This window comes from Rhinatrema bivittatum, chromosome 1 (genome assembly GCF_901001135.1).
Source record: "Rhinatrema bivittatum chromosome 1, aRhiBiv1.1, whole genome shotgun sequence".
NCBI classification, from domain to species: Eukaryota; Metazoa; Chordata; class Amphibia; order Gymnophiona; family Rhinatrematidae; genus Rhinatrema; species Rhinatrema bivittatum.
The window spans coordinates 206548539-206567525 of NC_042615.1; the positions used below are offsets into that span (position 1 = coordinate 206548539).

General features: G+C 42.5%; 1 protein-coding gene across 1 annotated transcript in view; it reads right to left on the reverse strand.

Annotated features, from left to right (window-relative positions):
* The window catches only part of STX18 (syntaxin 18), a 380104-nt gene that overhangs the window by 29786 nt on the left and 331331 nt on the right, over nt 1–18987 (reverse strand). The gene's annotated exons all lie outside the window — the stretch shown is intronic.

Sequence of the window (18987 nt, forward strand, 5' to 3'; positions counted from 1 at the left end):
AACTTCCCACGTCCTTCTATGAGATATTCTCTATCCCAAGACCCCAAAAAAGAGGAGGAGGCCTCCTCCTTGCAGTCAAGAAATTGCTAAACCTCAAACCCGCACACATAGTCACCCCGCCTAAGCTAGAAATAGGTCTTTTTAAGTCCCCCGAATTACAAGTCTGTCTAGTTTACTCCCCACCCACTTTTCTTGATTCCAACCCTTCACACCTCTCATTGAATTCATCGTCGATTGGATCAATGCTGATATCCCCACCATTATCCTCGGAGACTTTAATTTCCACGTGGACTCCACACCCCTCTCTTCTTCATGTGCTCTCAAGTCCCTCCATGCCATAGGATTTCAACAAATCATTGCCTCCCCTACTCACAAAGCAGGGCATACCCTAGACCTGATGTTCATCAACTCTGGTGTCCTCTCTACCACCAACCCTACTTGCACCCCTGTCCCCTGGTCCGATCACTACCTAATAGAAAGCCTTCTCTCCATTAATGCCTTCTCCCTCAGCAATAATGTCCAATGTACCACCATAATCTCCATATAGTACTGCCCTAGTGATGAACTAGTCGCTGCCCTATCAACAGCCTTGCCCAATCTAGTCTGTTCTGATCCTGACTCTGTGCTAGCTTCATGGAACAACCTAACTGCAGAAATTGCCAACAAGCTTTGCCCCGTCTCCAAATGCGTCATAAATACCACTTCCAAACATTCAAACCCATGGTACACCTCTGAGCTAAAAACAATGAAAAATAAACTCAGACTAAAAGAGAGAATTTGGTATAAGGACCCTACCTCACAGCACTCCTCCAGTTATAAAACTGCCCTCCACTACTACAGTTTCACAACCCAGAAGCACAAATGGGACTTTTACACCTCCAAAATCCATGATTACAGATTCAACCCCAAAGCGCTTTTCTTATATGTCTCAAATCTCACTAAACCTATCCCACCTATCATACCTGACTCTGAAGCTGCTCCCAAATGTGAAGAACTCGCTCTCTACTTCCACAGTAAAATAGCGAACCTCCTCTCTAGATTCCCCACCTCCCCCTCTCTCCCCCTTCAGGTACTCCCCCCTCAAGCACTGCTCCTGCTGCTCCCCCTTCAGGTACTCCCCCTTCAAGTACTGTACCTGCTACTCCCTCAATGGCTTCCCTTGACTTCACTTCCTCCAAAGAAGTGGAATCCATCTTCAAAAAACTAAAACCCGCCTCTCATCCCAATGACACCATCCCCCCTAAAATACTCCTAGCTGTCCCTAACTCAATAGCCCGAGCCATTGCAGACATCATTAACTGCTCTCTCTCTACAGGTACCATTCCCGACACACTTAAACAGGCAGTGGTCAAACCCCTCCTTAAGAAGCCCTCGTTAGACCCGAGAGACGCCACCAATTTCCTCCCTATCTCTAACCTCCCATTCATCGTCAAGATAATGGAAAGAGTTGTTAACTCACAACTCATGGACTACCTTGAAAACCACAAGATCCTCCACACTTCACAATTTGGTTTCCGGAAACACTTCAATACGGAATCTCTCCTATTTACGCTATCTGATCATCTCCTCATAGGAATGGGCCAGGGTCACAGCTACCTCCTTGCCCTACTTGATATCTCTGCAGCATTTGAAACCATATGCCATAATCACCTCCTTGCTTGCCTAGAAGGCATCGGCATCTCAGGGCTAGCCCTTTTATGGTTCAAATCCTATCTCTCCAACAGAAAATTCTCTGTTAAAATAGGCAACACCATATCTACCCCCCACCCTCTCCAACGGAGTCCCACAAGGCTCTTCCCTTTCTTCCACCCTCTTCAACATTTACCTTACCCCACTCTGCCATCTACTCTCTGATCTCAATCTTAAGTTCTATCTATATGCTGATGATGCCCAAATCATCATACCTATCCATAACTCTATCTCCGACGCTCTGAAGCACTGGGAAACCTGCCTTGCCTCAATCAACTCCCTACTCACCGACCTCCATCTCGCACGTAACACTAACAAAACTGAACTTTTACTCATTTCCCCTCACTCTCCTCCCCCTTCTCCCTCCCTGTCTACTGACCCAGCTTTTAAGCCCATCGCTACACAACCATTCGTAAAGGAACTTGGAGTTCTCCTTGATTAACAACTAAACATGAAGAAATATGTCAGTTCCATACTCAAAGAAGGATTCTTCAAACTCAATATTCTAAAAAAACTCAAACCCTTACTACACACCCAAGATTTACGCACAGTGATCCAAGCCCCTCTAAATTAGACTACTGCAACTCACTTCTATTAGGACTCCCATCTTCCACGATAAAACTGTTGCAAATGCTTCAAAATGCGATAGCTAGAATCATCTCAAATGCCCGCAAAACAGACCATATCACCCCCATCCTCAAAGACCTTCACTGGCTCCCTATCCCTTCCCGAATACTCTACAAAACATTGATTATCGTACATAAATCCACTCACTTCCACAACTCCAACTGGCTTGATATTCCTTTTAGCGTTGCTCAATCTAATCGACCCACCAGAACAGTCAACAAAGGAACCTTGCTTATGCCCTCCCTGAAAACAGCACACCTCTCTTCCACAAGAGATCGTGCCCTTTCAATTGCTGGCCCTTCACGCTGGAACTCCTTGCCTATAAGTCTCCGTCTTGAACCATCCCCCTTCAAATTTAAAAAGAAGCTAAAAACATGGTTGTTTAAACAAGCTTATTCTGACTAGTCTTCCTTTCCCCCAACCTTCCTTAGTCACCTAGCCTATCTCTAGGTCCCATGTATTGTTTTACCATGCATATCTCACCTTAAGGTTACCTCAATGTTGTCCCATGGATATACTACCCCATTGCTACCTTGCCATCTGTATTGACAATTTTGGTCACTCATTTAAAGTTTAAGGAGTTTTATTACCTTGTTGTTGCACTATACTTCTACCCTTTGCTTGCGTTATCCCCCCCCCCCCCCTGTTTTTTTACTCCCTGTTAATATGTACTTTCAAACCTGTTGTTCAAATGTGAACCGGTATGATGTCCCCACTAATACCGGTATAAAAAAAGTCTTTAAATAAATAAAATAAAAAATACTGCAGCCATTCCTGATCCAAATTTCTGCATTTTACTGACAAGACTCACCAAATCACCTAACGTTGCTAATCAAACCATTTCTAATATATACATATAGATACATAGATTCATATATATATATATATATATATATATATATATATATATATCTCCTTTCTTTTTGTTGTTATATTTTGCTGCCATTGCTCCCCTAATGAGCAGTCCACATCATGACCCCCAAACCATGGTAGCTAACATACATCCAAACTTATGGAGAGGGAGAGACCTGAACATATGAAAAAGGAAAGCAAGCCATGACTCTGACAACTGCCTCTCAACTTTGTGTCTTTTTCTTCTTCCACTCTAGCCCTACCCAGCTTGCTTTGAATCTCTTTTTTTTAATAAAAAGATCTACCCCATGCAACAGATTACCCTGCTGGCAAAAAAAAACAGACTGCCTCACCTAGGAAGGACTCCTGTTCTGTGCATACCAATTTGTGTGCTGCCGCTGTTGAATGAAGAAATTGGAGTCACTGCCCAACATTGTTGCAACACAAGTTTCTCTCTTCAATGAGCCTGCTCAGTCGATATGTTGGAGCCAAGCAAGGAACTCCTTCCTGCTGCTGCAAAATGGAACTGCTCAGCAGGGGAAGCAGGTAAAGTTGCAAAGCTATCGAGGAGTGGAAGAGGCCGAGGGAAGTGCTTCCCCCGACTTAAATGGTTGCAGCCCAGCCCCCAACCCCTTTCTGCAAGACTATTCTCCCCTCAAGACCACTCCTAAGCCATCCCACTCCCTACCCCCTGGAGGCCCACCTATCCTACCACCTTCCCCCCCCCCCCCCCCCCCAATTTCCTTCCTAAGCCTGAATACAAATGCCATTATGCCGTGGATGGGCACCACTCTTGTTCTGGCCTCACTCACCTTATGGGGTAGCTGCAGCAACTAAAATGAAATACAAAAATATACTCTGTATATTTGTACACTGAAGGCACTTCCTGAGGAAGAATTGTAAAAAACAAAATGGGAATATGGTCATCAAACACAAATGACTAGAACATATTTTTACTTTACATACGATTATGATTTTTAAAACAGCTAAGTGAATTTATATTTTCTACACTTTTCACCAGTTCCACCAGTGCTTTCTGAAAATTTTCACCAAGTTCTACAGTTTCTAAAATTCAAATTTCAGGTGTTGAGCTGGAGGACATGTTTGTCGGGTGCAAGACTAAGCAAAAGAATAAAATTATTAAATCCAGTCTGCTCAATCAGATAATTTACATCACAGACTAACCTCAAATCTAGCATAAAACATGACAATCAGGCCACCAAATTCTAAATTCACAATTTCTTTATTTCACTCCTCAATTTTTAAACATTAAGAACTCCTCTACAGTGCAGTTACTGGTGGCAGACTCACTGAAAGGTGTATTGGCTTGCATTTAATGTAGGAATTTATTTTGCAAATGCAATATATTTAAGATTCAAACAGCACTACATTACATATAAAGCACTGCTGGGGAAGGCCCAGATATAGTAATTTATTTATATATACATTTTATAGACTTCATGATCCTTACAAAACAAAAGTGGTATATACAATATCACATACATAAAATACATAAAAACAATATACAAACTATAAAAACTATATTACATAAAAAGAAACAAAAATATACAAAAAAAATGTAAAAAACCCAAACAAACCCTTGCTGCACCTGTCCAAACTATCCTGTGGTTTTTTTCTTTTTTTACCCCTTTCCTTAAAATATCCAAATAAACTTCGCACCCCCCCAATATAGCCTTTGCTTCAATTTTCCAATGGAAATAACAGTGCCTTTACCATCTTTCAGAACTTTAGGTAATTTAACTCACCCCACACATTAATAGGTAACATGTTTCAAACATGAGATGCCACCACAGCAAATGCTCACTTAGAGTTGTAGCTCATTCTAAATTTACACAGCTGATCGGCCTGTGATGATTTAAGGGCTTGGCTTGGTGTATACCAGTTAAGCTTGCTGGATAAACGTTTAGGACCATTAGCTTTCATATAACGAAAAACTATCATCAAAAGCTTGAACTTATCTCGCTCTACTATTGGAAGCCAGTATAGTATAGCAAGCAATGGTGACACTACCATATCTGGTCTTTCCACTTACCAATCTAGCTGCATTATTTTCGGTCAACTTTATCCTCTGCACCAGTAACACTGATAACCCCACCAATAACGAAATACAATAATCAAGAGTCCCTGTGACCAAAGGCAGCACAACAGATTTTCAAGGCTTTAGCCTTGACAAACCATTTTAAACTGCAAATATGCTTGATGACACATCTGCCCTACAAAGGACTCTAGAGAAAAAGTAGAGACCAAGGTCATTCAACCTTGGCTGAAATTGCCAAAACATGATCATCCAGTAATGGCTACACTCACACCTTTAATGGGGTCTCAAAAATTCTTCCTACTTCCAGTATTTGTTTTTGACTTGTTTAAAATCAGTTTATTACAAAGTATCCAAACTGCAGTCCTTGCCAGGAAACTGACCACCTCATCTGCAATGCACTCTGCAAACCTGGAAGTCATTGGCATACATATAGAGTGGCTTGCAAAAGTATTCAACACCCTAAAAAGTCAGATTTGTGTGGATTTCAAATGACACACTGATTTTTCCAGACATTAAGTTAATTGCAAACCAATATGCTCTTAAAGTAAAATTTCAATGTCACAATTCATTATTTCTCTGCATTTTTTGTAAAATAAAATTAAAACCTGAAAAATGCTGCTTGCATAAGTATTCAACCCCTGTGCTGTGGAAGTTCCAAGTTTACACAGGGGAAAGATATTGCCCCAACAATTGGCCTCCACCTATGAATCATTAAAAAAGTCAGTTTTTTTTGGATAAAAGACCCTAATTTCAGTATTACTGGTCAGAATGTGAATCTGAAGAAAAGATGTGAAAATGAAGACCAAACAAGTCTAAAGAAGTTAAAGATTTACAGGTAGATTTTAAAAGATCTGCTCACACAAAAATGGCCTTATACATGCGTATGTGGGCTGTGCTTGAGCAAAGCGAATTTTAAGAAGCTGGGAAGTATCAAAGGGAGTTTTCAATATTTTCCATCCATCTTTCTTGATTGAAACATATCATTTAATTAATGTTTCCTGAACCTATTGTAAAGAAGTAATTGATTACTCAAATAATCAAGTCTTTGAGAATGAGAATCTATTGCAGTTTCAATCACATGAACATGATTGGAGAAAGTAGAGGTAACATCAACCAATGAGCAAACAGATTTTTCAAGAACTATTAAAGCAGACCAGAGTCCAGGATTATTACTGAAGATTTAGGCCAAACGGGATGAACAAGAATATAATCAGTACTTCACCCTTCTGAAAAGCAATAGCTTCTTGTGGATCTTCCACATTTTCCATCTGTGTTGAGGTCACCAACAGAGGTCTAGCCACAGGGTTCTCTTCGCTCTCAGATTTCCCAGATCATTCTGAGGACACTGGGGAAGCCTCAGACACACCAGCCAAACTTGCCGCAGCTTCTTCAAGGGAACCCTTCCCAGCTACTGCCAATTCAGAGCAGATAAGTCCACAATGACAGTGCGGGATCACCAGAGATAGCTGCCGAGAGGGGGAGAGGTGGAGTCAATGGAGCGCAGAGGCTAAGAGTGATATCAAGGTCTGGCGAAGGAGCTGCCCGCTCCATAGCTCGCAATGCTAAGGGTGCCACCAGAGAAACTTCAGTCATCAAAGTCAGAAAGCCTTCAATGTTAGGCTGAGAAAGGCCGACTTGGGAGTGACTGAGACCATCTCCCTAATCTGTGCCTTGCGCTTAGTATGAGGCATATTAAAAAGTAAAATTAAGTGGAAATGAGGAGATCCAAAAAACTGTGCCTCTTTTTAGGCGGCCATCTGCTCAGTCTATATTGAATTGTCCATTTTCAAAGGCCAGACCTAGCAGCTTAGGGAGTCATTTTGAGGCAAATGTGAAAGGATCTTGTCCTTCAGCCCTTTCGGGCAAACTGATGATCTGTATATTGTTCCTCCTGGAGCGATTCTCCAGGTCATCAATCTTAGTTGCAGCAGTTGCGCATGCATGATCCAATTTATCTAGTTTAGCTCTCATCAAAGTCATAGAGTCTTTAAGATGTGAAACCCTGGTTTCTACCATGTCAAGTTGGGCAGAATTCTCTTTAACCGTTTCCACCATTTGCACTATTTTTTCTATGATTATACTCAGTCACTTTGTGAATTTAGCTGCAAAAGTCTCCAAAAGATTAGTTGTGCTTATGCCACCCACCACCTCCACGACCAAATCATTAAGCTCTTCCTCTGAGTCTGGTGTTCTGGATTTAAACACTTTTCGCATTTTAGAACTGTGTTCTGACCATAATTCAGGAATGGAGCTTTGGCCCAGTTTTTTATTCAATGAGATATCCACTTACTGCGGCTGAATTATGTTAGGATTGATTCCAACACACAGCCTCTCTCACTCAAGGCAAAACTGGAAGTCATCCCCACTTCTACTTGATTTGGCTATTGAACCCTCAGTGGCAGCTATTAGACAACAACCTGAAATTTTGGGACTACAAACGAGGAGTTGTGAACATAAAAATTCCCTTTATGCAGATGTTCTTATTTACTTAACTTCTCTGTGGGTGTCTGAATGGCACTTCCAGACCACTTGAAGCATAGTGCCCTCACAGGATATTAAGTTGACGAGGATAAATCTGAAACCTTTCTCCTTGGATTCAAAATAACAATTCCCGACTGTATATCCAGCTTTATGCTTGTATCAGCTGATTTTAAATATTTAGGCATCTATATCACTGAAGAGTTTCAGGACTTGTATAACAAAAACTTTGAAGGACTAATAGGTAAACTAAAACAGGACCTATAGGAGTGGGCTGACCTACTTATTTCCTGGGCAGGTTGGATAAATTAGTTGAAAATGAATGTTTTTCCAAAACTATTATATTTGTTTCAGCACATACCTTGCTCTATACCATCAAGTGTGTTTGATAAGCTTCATGGCTCAATAGTTAAATTTATATGAAGGTGTAAGCAGGCAAGGATAAGCCTCAGACAACTGTGGATGCCCAAGAAGCAAAGGAGAATGGTGCTACCAACCTTAAAATCTATTATTGGGCAGCAAGACTGGTGTGTCTTTAGTCCTAGTATGGGCACATGGAAGCCCCCGGGCTGTCCTTGGAGTGGCTGCAGGCAGATGTGGTTACTTTGGCAATGTTGCCTTTTCTGCCAAGGAGCTCCCTATTAGACAAAGAGTGATCAGGGAAAGCCCTATTCTTTTAAAATATTCTCTCAGGTACAGAGATTTCTGGGTACAAACAAAGAGGCATTATCACCATCTCAGGGTGTAGATTTTTGACAGTATTTTAAAGAATGGAAGGCGATGGGTCTATTTTGTATTGTCCAACTTTTGGAAGAAACAGATTTTCAATCCTTTTCTTCGCTCAGTCAAGAGTGATTTACAATTGCATTTTCATGCCAAATACCTGCAGTTACGGGATGTGCTGGCAGGCCTACTGGATCTCTCAGATCCACTAAGGTCTTTGAATGGGATGGAGAATTATTTTAGTGATCCTCCATTAAAGGCATTACAACTATCTATTGGAGAATTCTGACTGGTAGGTTGGGGGTAACATCTTCACAAACTTGACTGATGCATGGAACACGAATCTGGGTATGACTTTCTATCATAAACTATGGAAAAATATATGGATTGCTGCCCATCATAGTTCGATATGCATTAAGCAGGTTGAGTTAATGGTTGGGTAGGGTGGAAGATCTGGGAAACTTGTAGGCTCTGCAAAGCCTATAATTAAAGGCCAGGTGGGCATCAATGGCAATATTTAAATCATAATACAAGGAAGCTTGGTTCTCACAGAAACCAAAATACAAGCTTGTGTCTCACAGATTCCTATCTCTACTGACAGGAGCCAGGTGAACTGAAGATTCCCTGAGGTTACAGCTTTAATTAAAGTTCTGGCACCAGCAACAGAATTCAGGCCTACTATCTATTCAGAACACAGACCTACTATCTGTTTACACAACACAGAAGATCAAAAGGAGATCAGAAGAAACAAAGTGCATCAAAGCCATGTTAATAAAGGAACTTTTATGGTGGGAGGAGGTTGTTTTCAGGATAGACAGGTTTAGTTGGTGAAACTCTCAAACTGGTGAATGATCCTTTTACAAGCATTTTCTATGTATAGTTGAAGGTATAAAATAACAGCGTGTACTAGATGTTACAAGACACAGCGTTGCTATGCCCATCTTGAAGGATAGCTCCTGTTCTTCCAAAGATATGACATATTAAAAATTATATTTGTTCTAAAATTCTGAGTCATATCTTTGTTTGAAAAAGTGCTGACAAGCGCCTTATTAAAGTCTAATATTTAGGGCCTCATTTTCCAAGGAGTTACCGCGCGCGATAAATTCGCAATAACAGCCGTTATCGCGATTGCAAATTTCTAATTTGGTATTCAGGGGGGCGGAGCATATGTAAAGCAGGACACAGTTATCGTGTGCGGCGAAACAGCCGCAGTGTTAGCGCGGCTCCTATCACGACTAATAGCTACAACCCTTTCATTTGCGTTACATACTGCGCTAGAGGGCAGTAAAGGTTTATCGCGGTGCACGACATTTCCGGACAGCCTATTTCAGGCGGAGGGAGAGGGAGAGAGGGAGAGAGGGAGAGAGAGAGAGAGAGAGAGAGAGAGAGAGAGAGAGAGAGAGAGAGAGAGAGAGAGAGAGAGAGAGAGAGAGAGAGAGACAGAGACTTCCTATAATGCCTATGCCCTAGACAAGTATTTGTATCCCTATGGGAGGGCCACCTAGTAACTCGAGGTGGGGATTAGGTATGAGCGTAGGGGGTTGGGGGCCACTTTCGCATTCAACATGAGACGTACGGAAAGAACAGTGGTCTCTAGTGAAGATTTGCTGGCCGTCGGAGTGAGGAAACTCACTCCAAGAAGAGATTTGGGCAACGTTCTCTCAACCTAGCTTGTTGTTGCCCAGGTAGAGTGTCCATCAAGCTAGGTTGAGAGAACGTTGCCCAAATCTTTTCTTGGAGTGAGTGTCCTCACTCCAACGGCCAGCAAATCTTCACTAGAGACCACTGTTCTTTCCGTAGGTCTCATGTTGAATGCGAAAGTGGCCCCCAACCCCCTACGCTCATACCTAATCCCCACCTCGAGTTACTAGGTGGCCCTCCCATAGGGATACAAATACTTGTCTAGGGCATAGGCATTATAGGAAGGCGCTCGCGCTCTCTCTCTCTCTCTCTCTCCCCCCCCCCCCCCCCCCGCCTGCAGGATACTGAAACGGGCTGCTGGGAATATCGTGGACCGCGATACTCCTAGCTGGACACTTTCGCGAAAACATCGTGCACCGCGATAAAACAACCAATGAATCATCGTGGTGCACGATGTTTTCGCGATTTGCGACTCCAGTTCCGCGAATGGCGAAAACATCGCGTGCGGCGATGTTTCCCCACTGCACGAAAAATGCCTTATTTGCATAGGACACGCCCCCTCATGCATTACCACTGCGATATTGGAAAATGAGGCCCTTAGACAGTAGTTACATAGAACTTATCGTATTCTGATATTTTATCATAAATTGTTTCCTCTATGTGACATTACTAGTTGGAGGGACTGTGGTGAAACATGCTCAAATTTGAATATGTGATGGCACTGCCAAAGGTTTGGACAATTTTGGGCACAGGTCATGCAGGGAATTGCTGATATTATAGTCTTCCTGTGAATATTATGCCAACAATAGATCTCCTTGGTAGATGGGATGGATCTTTAATCCCTTGGAAATATAGAGCCCTGTTTGGCCAGCTTTTGCTGGCAGTCAGATTCATTACCACCACATTTTGGAAATATTACCCTCAGATAGATCATTGGCATGACCAAGTTCAAGACACAGCAGATATGGAACAATTACATTATGTACTGAAGATTGAGAACTTAAGTATGACCCTGCAACACATACTATAAGACTGGTTAAATAATGTTTCTATATTTTCTTCTGTATCCAACTGGCAGAGTTTCACAGCCTTATGATGTGATCGTAAATAAAACAGGTCTATTTCATTACTTCATTTATGAGGCTTGTTTGTTATCTTTTGTATGCCAAGAAAAAGATATACTTTCAAAAACAAAAACAAGATAAAACAAAAAGATTTTCCTCTAATTAATCACAGAAAGACTGCTGTGTCCGAGTGAAGACGACTGACAACTGAATCCTATCAATACATAGTGAACTTCAGTATATAACAGAGTATTTGTACACTAAAAGGCTATAGCTGGAAAATGGCCAGTTTTAAACAGGTCATGTGTGTCATGTATGTATGTCTTGACTACAATGTAAGCTACATGGTGCAGGGAGCGTCTCGTGTATTTGTACAGCATTGTGATAATCAAGTGCTTTAGAAATGTTAAAATTTAGTATAAGTGATAGGTCATAATGTAGTTCAGTCATCAAAGCAATGAAGGCTGCAATGGAAGGAAGCACAATCAAATACTAGGCTAAAGAAGTAATTATAATTAAAGCAATAGTGCCATATCAAAACTGTAACTTGCACAACATTTTCACATATCTCCCTAGTTCTTACAAATATTTTTCTCATGTTTTCATGTAAGATTTTCAGTTATTGGTGGTACCTTGTTTGCTGGGTATCTCTTCGTACTTCAAGTCTTTGACTAATTCAGGATTCTCTTCTACTATCTTTGCTGTTACTCCCTTTTATAATGTTTAACTTAATTCAAAAATATTCAGTCATGGGAAAACAACTTCCAGAAAGAGAGAGAAAACAGTAAGTGAATAGAATGAGCTAGGTTTGGTCTAGAGCTCTCTTAAGCAGGGGAAACTCACAAGTAAAACAAATTAAGATAAAAATGGTGGTTTGCACCTTTTTTCTACAAATCATATTTAATACTACATGTCATATAGGTAAAATACTAAAAAATAGTTTAAGTCAATTTTCATGCTCAGTGTATATGGGCTCTTTATTTAAACTCATCATTTACAGGGGCTCAACGGCAGTGTTGTATGCTGTCATGTGAAAGACCCAAATTCAATTCCTGGGCCTGTCCACTAAACGCTAGAGATGTGAATCGGAACTGAAATCGGATCCGATTCTGGTTCCGATTCACATCTATAGAGATGTGAATCGGAACTGAAATCGGATCCGATTCTGGTTCCGATTCACATCTCTACTAAACGCTGTACCTGAGGATGTTAAGTCGCCATTCGCAGCCCATGAGAGAAGGAAGAAAGTCATTGCTCAACGGTGATACCTACTAGGTAGACTCAGGGTGTACATATACCAGATTCGGGACTATCACAGTGATAACTGGGCTAGTTGAGGAAAGAGGAGGGCAAGGGGAGTGACATTTTTCTCTTTGCTGGAGTTCTGAGACTTTAAAAGGGATAGCAGAAGAGAAGGAAATACATATTGCCATTTGCCTGTGTAATGTTAAGGTGGACATGACAGGCTAGAAATGTTAATCGATCAAATTTTCCTTTAATTTAATCATTTTGAGATATAGGCACATTAAAAACTGGCATCAACCTTTTACATGCACATATTATTCAATGTTTGGATATTATATTTGTACCCTTATTTATTCATTCAAAAATGTTTGTATCCCACACTCTTCAAAGTTCGAGGCAGGGAACAATTTAACAAACATTTTATTTCTATTCCACCTTTCACATACTTCAAAGTGGATTATACTGAGGTATTGTAGGCCTTTCCCTGCCAGAGGGCTCACAATCTAAGAGGGTAATTTTTCAAACCGCATCAGGGCCCTAAAGCCTGTGATAACGCCATAACGCATGCGATAAACAATGTATCACGAGATGTGTATGCAAATTTTAAAAATTTAGTCAAGTAGGAGGAGTTTGGGCAGAGTAAATGAAAATGAGGGATGCTTAATATTGCGACAGCGTAATGCATGCTAGCATGGGATTTAGCGCCAGAAATAACTACACCTTTTTTTCTGGCATTATGTTGTGTGTTATGACCGAAAGTGGAGATGTAATAAATATCACAAATCTTGTTTCGGGCAGAGAGAGGGAAAAGAGGGGGGGGGGGGGGGGGGAGAAGGAAGAGAGAGCCTCTGGGGAGGCACACATATTAATCAACTTTTATACCAGTGTAAGAGGGGCCATTCTGAACTCGGGGTGAGGTTTTGGTGGTGGCCTAGGTTTTAGGGGGCAGTTTTGCATGCACAGTCAGAGATACAAACAGCAGACATCAGTGAAGATTTTATGTGATTTGGAGTGATGAAAGGTATAAAAAGATGAGATTTGTACCATGTACTCTCGACCTAGCTGCTATTAAGCTAGGTCGAGAGGACAATGTACAAATCTCACCTTTGTGTACCTTTCATCACTCCAAATCACAAAACGTTCACTGATGTCTACAGTGCTGTTCGTATCTCTGACTGTGCATACAAAACTGCCCCCTAAAACCTAGGCCACCACCAAAACCTCACCCCGAGTTGCTAGTTACCCATCTTACAGTGGTATAAATAGTTTACTTATATGAGAGCCTTATATAGAGTCTCTCTCTCTCTCTATAGCCAGCAGCAGCCCAAAATGCGATAAAAGCCTGTCTGGGTACTTCTCAGCTTACGGGGTGTAATAAATTTAACACTCGTTGCAGTAAAATAGCTATGTGATGCAGTATCAGGCAAATTACCCCCTCCCTTTTTTCTTTTAATCACGGGTGCTATTTTTTTCCACTTTTATAGCAAAATGATAAATCTAGGGGTTAAGTTTGTACTTGAGGCAATGGAAGGTAAAGTGATTTGCCCAAAGTCACAAGGAGCAGCAGTGCGATTTAAACCCTGGCTTCTTTGGTTCGTGCTCACCTCTCTAACCACTAAGCTGTTACTCCAATCCATAAACTACACAATTCACATAACTGAATATACATAAAACAGGCCAATACCTCTTAAACAGCTCGATACAGTAACATTCAGTTGAAGTTTTCTCGTCTGTAACGAGCTCCCTGCGCACAATTCGGACGCGTAAGGCAAATCAGCGATACAGTTTCCAGTTTCGCGCATCCGTAGCGCTTCTTAAAACAGACGCGTAACCCTTCCCGCACCCGGCATGTAAATGAACGAATTAGCTGTATAATGAAGGAATTAGCTATTCCCCTCCGATACCGTAACGCGCGCTCAAGTTATCTCATTAGTAACGCACTGTTTTGCCGCGGCCGTAACGTGTTAGTTTACCGCCTCCCCCTAGTAGGAGTTAGGACTGTGAGTCTAGTAACAAATCCATCGACACCGCTTAAGACACTCAAAAACAATAAAACACAATTAAAAAAAAAAGCGATACAGAGATGATCGAGAAAATGTAATGATGTGGGACACATAAAACCTGTCAGAAGAAAAAAAAATTTTAAATACCTGTCTGAGGGCCGCGTCGGTCCAGGCTGCCGGCGGGATCCAGGGGGCCGGTGGTCGCGTGTTAAATCTAGGCCGCGGGCGGGTGGGCGCCTGTTCCAGGTGGCAGCGGCGGCGGGGGGACACGCGTTAGTTCGAGACGGCCGGCGGGCGGCGGGTGGTCGCGTGTTAAATCTAGGCCGGGTCGCACAGACGCGCATTCATCCAGGCGGAGGAGCCGGCGGCGAAAGCCGCCGGCTCCTTTGCCTGGATGAATGAATGCGCGCCTGTGCGACCCCTGCGTTTCGGCGCTCAAGGCAGTCACATGCCGTGACGTCACGCCTTGAGCGCCGAAACGCAGGGGTCGCACAGGCGCGCATTCATTCATCCAGGCGGAGGAGCCGGTGGCGAAAGCAGCCGGCTCCTCCGCCTGGATGAATGAATTCATTCACTGCCGGTGGGGGTTGCCTCTCCGGCAGCCCCCACCGGCAGTGAATGAATGCGCGCCTGTGCGACCCCTGCGTTTCGGCGCTCAAGGCAGTCACATGCCGTGACGTCACGCCTTGAGCGCCGAAACGCAGGGGTCGCACAGGCGCGCATTCATTCATCCAGGCGGAGGAGCCGGTGGCGAAAGCAGCCGCTCCTCCGCCTGGATGAATGAATTCATTCACTGCCGGTGGGGGTTGCCTCTCCGGCAGCCCCCACCGGCAGTGAATGAATGAATGTGCGCCTGTGCGGACCCTCCCTAGATTTAACACGCGACCACCCGCCGCCCGCCAGCCGTCTCGAACTAACGCGTGTCCCCCCGCCGCCGCTGCCGCCGCGCCCACCCGCCCGCGGCCTAGATTTAACACGCGACCACCGGCCCCCCGGATCCCGCCGGCCGCCTGGACCCACGCGGCCCTCCGACAGGTATTTACAAATTTTGATTTTACACTTCCTGGTGCCTGTCATTTCAAATGTCATTTGAAATGACAGGTACCAGCGCACCCAGGTTACTGTATAGGCGCTGTATTAAGCGCCTATACAGTAAAATGGGTTACGCGGCCATAACCCTTCCCTACCGCTTTAAAGCCGCGGCATGCATTTGCATGCGATTAGAGGAGAGTATCGGGGAGTTAGTGAAGAGAACTGTGCGTGCGGGGAGGAAGGGTGCGCCTGACACTACCGCACTGTTTTTACCGCGGCCTTACTGGATCGAGCCGAAAATAAACAAACTCAGAAATAACTATACAAATACAAACTACTGACAAGAAGAACCAGGTAACAAATACAGGACAATCTCTGATCGGATCAAAATACCAGATCTAATGCCTTCTTGAAAAGAATTATCTTGAGGCTCTTTTTAAAAGCATAGGGCCGGATTTTCAAAAGGTCCAGTGGCGCGCGTAAAGCCCCGGGGCGCACATAGGTCCCGGGGCTTGCAAAAAGGGGCGGGGAGGAGGGCGGGGTCAGCGGCTCCTGGCACAGTGGCTATTTGCCGCTGTGTCAGAGATCGCGTGCTGGCAATTGGCCAGTGCGCGCAAAAGGTAAAACAAAAATTTGGGGGAGAGGGTTAGAGTAGGGCTGGGGGGAAGATTAGGGGAAGTGGTGGGAAGATTAAAATCTACCCCATAAGGTGGTTTGAAAAGTGTTTGGCTCTAAGAGAGGTTTAAGATTTTGCAACATGCACAACTTTAAGAAAGTTGATTTTATCAGATGTTCAATATGGCTGCGCATTGAGAGGTCCAGATCTAACATTACACTCAGAATTTAGATTTGTGATCAAATCAGTAACTGTACACCATTAAAATTAAAAGTCTATGGAAGATCTGCTGAAGAATGCCTACTCAAAATCAGGATCATAGTTTTAACAACATTAAGTGCTAATTTATTATGTGAAAGCCAACACTTAATCACTAACAGAAAAATAGATATGAAATCAAAGGGAATGGGCACAAAAACTATTTATCTGCATAAAGCTAGTAACTAACACCAAGCCAGGCAAGTAGTCTACATAGTGGCATCAAATAGATATTAAATAAGGCTCCTATCAGGGCTGAGTTCAGTTGGATACCCATTGGCATAACATGATGTAAAAAGGTGTTATTAGATATTTTAACCTGTTGTGTTAAAATTAGTGAGATATGACGTGAACTAAGATTGAACTTTGCTAAAGCAGATCAAACTCTGCTACCAAGTCCCAGTGCATTTAAATGTGAGAGCAAATGATCATGATTAACCATATCAAAAGCGGCAAAAATATCAAGCAGTAATTTTACATATTTTGTCCAGTATCAAAGCCCTGTAGCAAGGTGACAACACTAAACAAAAGAAGAGTCTCTGTGCTAAAATGCTACATAAATCCAAATTATTGATAAACAAAAATTGAATATTCTTCAATAAAGTTAACAAGCTGCTGCAGAAAAACAGCTGAGTAAATTATTTTCACTAGAAAAGATAGATTAGATGGGATGGTGATTAGTCAATATTGAAGGATCTAAAGATATTTTGTTTTAAAAAGAGGAAATTCAGATGCCTGTTACAATGATGCAGGCAGAAAGCCCTCTTCTAGCAATACATTTACTAGGTCAGAAATAGGCTAATCTCTGTCTCACCAATTTTAACAAAGCAGTTGAGCAAAGATTAGGGGGACAATAGTCAGAATTCATATGATTAATTATTTGAGAAACTTCTTTGGATGACAGGCAAAAAACTGTGGCATCTCATTTCAACAGATAATGTTGTACCAGTAAGCTCAGAAATCTCAGAGGTAAACAGACTGCAAATATCACTGACTTTTTTTTTCTTTAGGAAAAAAAAAGTCTTCAAACATGATTGGAAATCAGACTATTTGCTTCACTGACCTGAAAAATTAAACTCATCAGACACTTCACTGTAGAAAACAGTTCCTAAATATTATTTAAGCACCAATCCTCAGTAAGAAATCTCTCTTTTTTACGGCATTATATCTAAGAAGGACTGATAGGCAGATAGGTTACCATCTGAAGGGTGTCTGTGCTATTTATGCTAAAGCCTTCTTTGCTCCCTCTTTTTTTCCTTAATTTCAGTGTTAAACCATGGGATAGAGTGAGAACAAATATAAAAAGATGTCTATAGAGCCAGCTGATCAACAGCAGCCTGTCACGCAAAAATTCCATTTATCAATAGGCCCTAGACATTCTTTATGGTGGAATCTGTCAACATGGATGGCAACAGCTCTCTGAACTGGTCAGTCTCTGTGTCCCCATGGCTGGTTACAAAACTAGGACCAAATGTCCTATGATTATTTAAAACCAAGATATTTATCTCTACCATTAATAATTGGTAATCTGACCAGGGGATGGGCTTGATCTAAACTACTGGTGTCCCAGACAGAAGAAATGAAAGCGTATAGAAAATCAGATCCAAGGTGTGACCAAATTTGTGTTTTGACCTAAAAACAAGCTGATTCCATCCAAGAACTGCCATAGCAACTAAAATAATTCTTATGCTGGATGAAGGCAGCAATCCAGCAGCCAGAGTGGGGTGGGGTGTCTTCCAGTCTTTGGCATCAAGTGTCATATATATAATTTTTTGCTGCCGGTGAGAGGTTGTATGCGTGCACCCAGTGAAAGAGCTCCTGTTACTCAGAGAACAAATCTGATCTCTGGAGGCTAGAGTGGCAGACCTGGAGGAGCTGAGACAAACAAAGAGGTTTACAGAGAAGACATTCAGGGATATACTAGCCAGGTCACAACTTCAGTTTGGCAGCTCTGGTGCTGCCTTAGAGGAGGAAGATATCCTGGTCAGACAGCATCACTCTGGTGTAGCAGGAAGTGATCCTGTAGCATCACCTGCTCTCCAGGTGAGGCATTGTTCTCTCACACAAAGGATGAGTCTCCCAGGGCTACTGTTCAGGAGAAAAGGGTTAGGTCGGCCATCATAGCTGGTGATTCAATTATTAAAAATGTAGATAGCTGGCTGGTTGGTGGACATGAGGATCGCCTGGTAACTTGCCTGCCTGGTGGCAGACCTCACACATCACCTATATAGGATTTTAGTCAGTGCTAGGGAGGAGCCAGCTGTAGTGGTATATGTGGGCTCCAACAACATGAGAAAGTGTGGAAGGGAGGTTCTTGAAGCCAAATTTAGGCTTTTAGGTAGAAAGCTGAAATCCAGAACCTCCAGGGTAGCATTGTCTGAAATGCTCCCTGTTCTATGAGCAGGTCACCAGAGGCAGGCACAGCTCCAGAGTCTCAATGCATGGATGAGACAAATGTGCACGGAAGAGGGAATCAGTTTTGTAAGGAACTGGGCAACTTTTTGGAGAAGGGAGCACTAACCTTTAAAAAGGAGAGAGATCAGCTTTTAAACTAGAACAAGGGGGAAAGCAGTCACTCAGCAGCACATGGTTCAGAGAATGGTATCTCCGAAGGATACTGTCGAAGTTAAAAGGTTTCATAGTATCTCTCTATTCAATTCAACTTAAAGTGTTCTGTACTTATTCTTGCTCTAAATACTA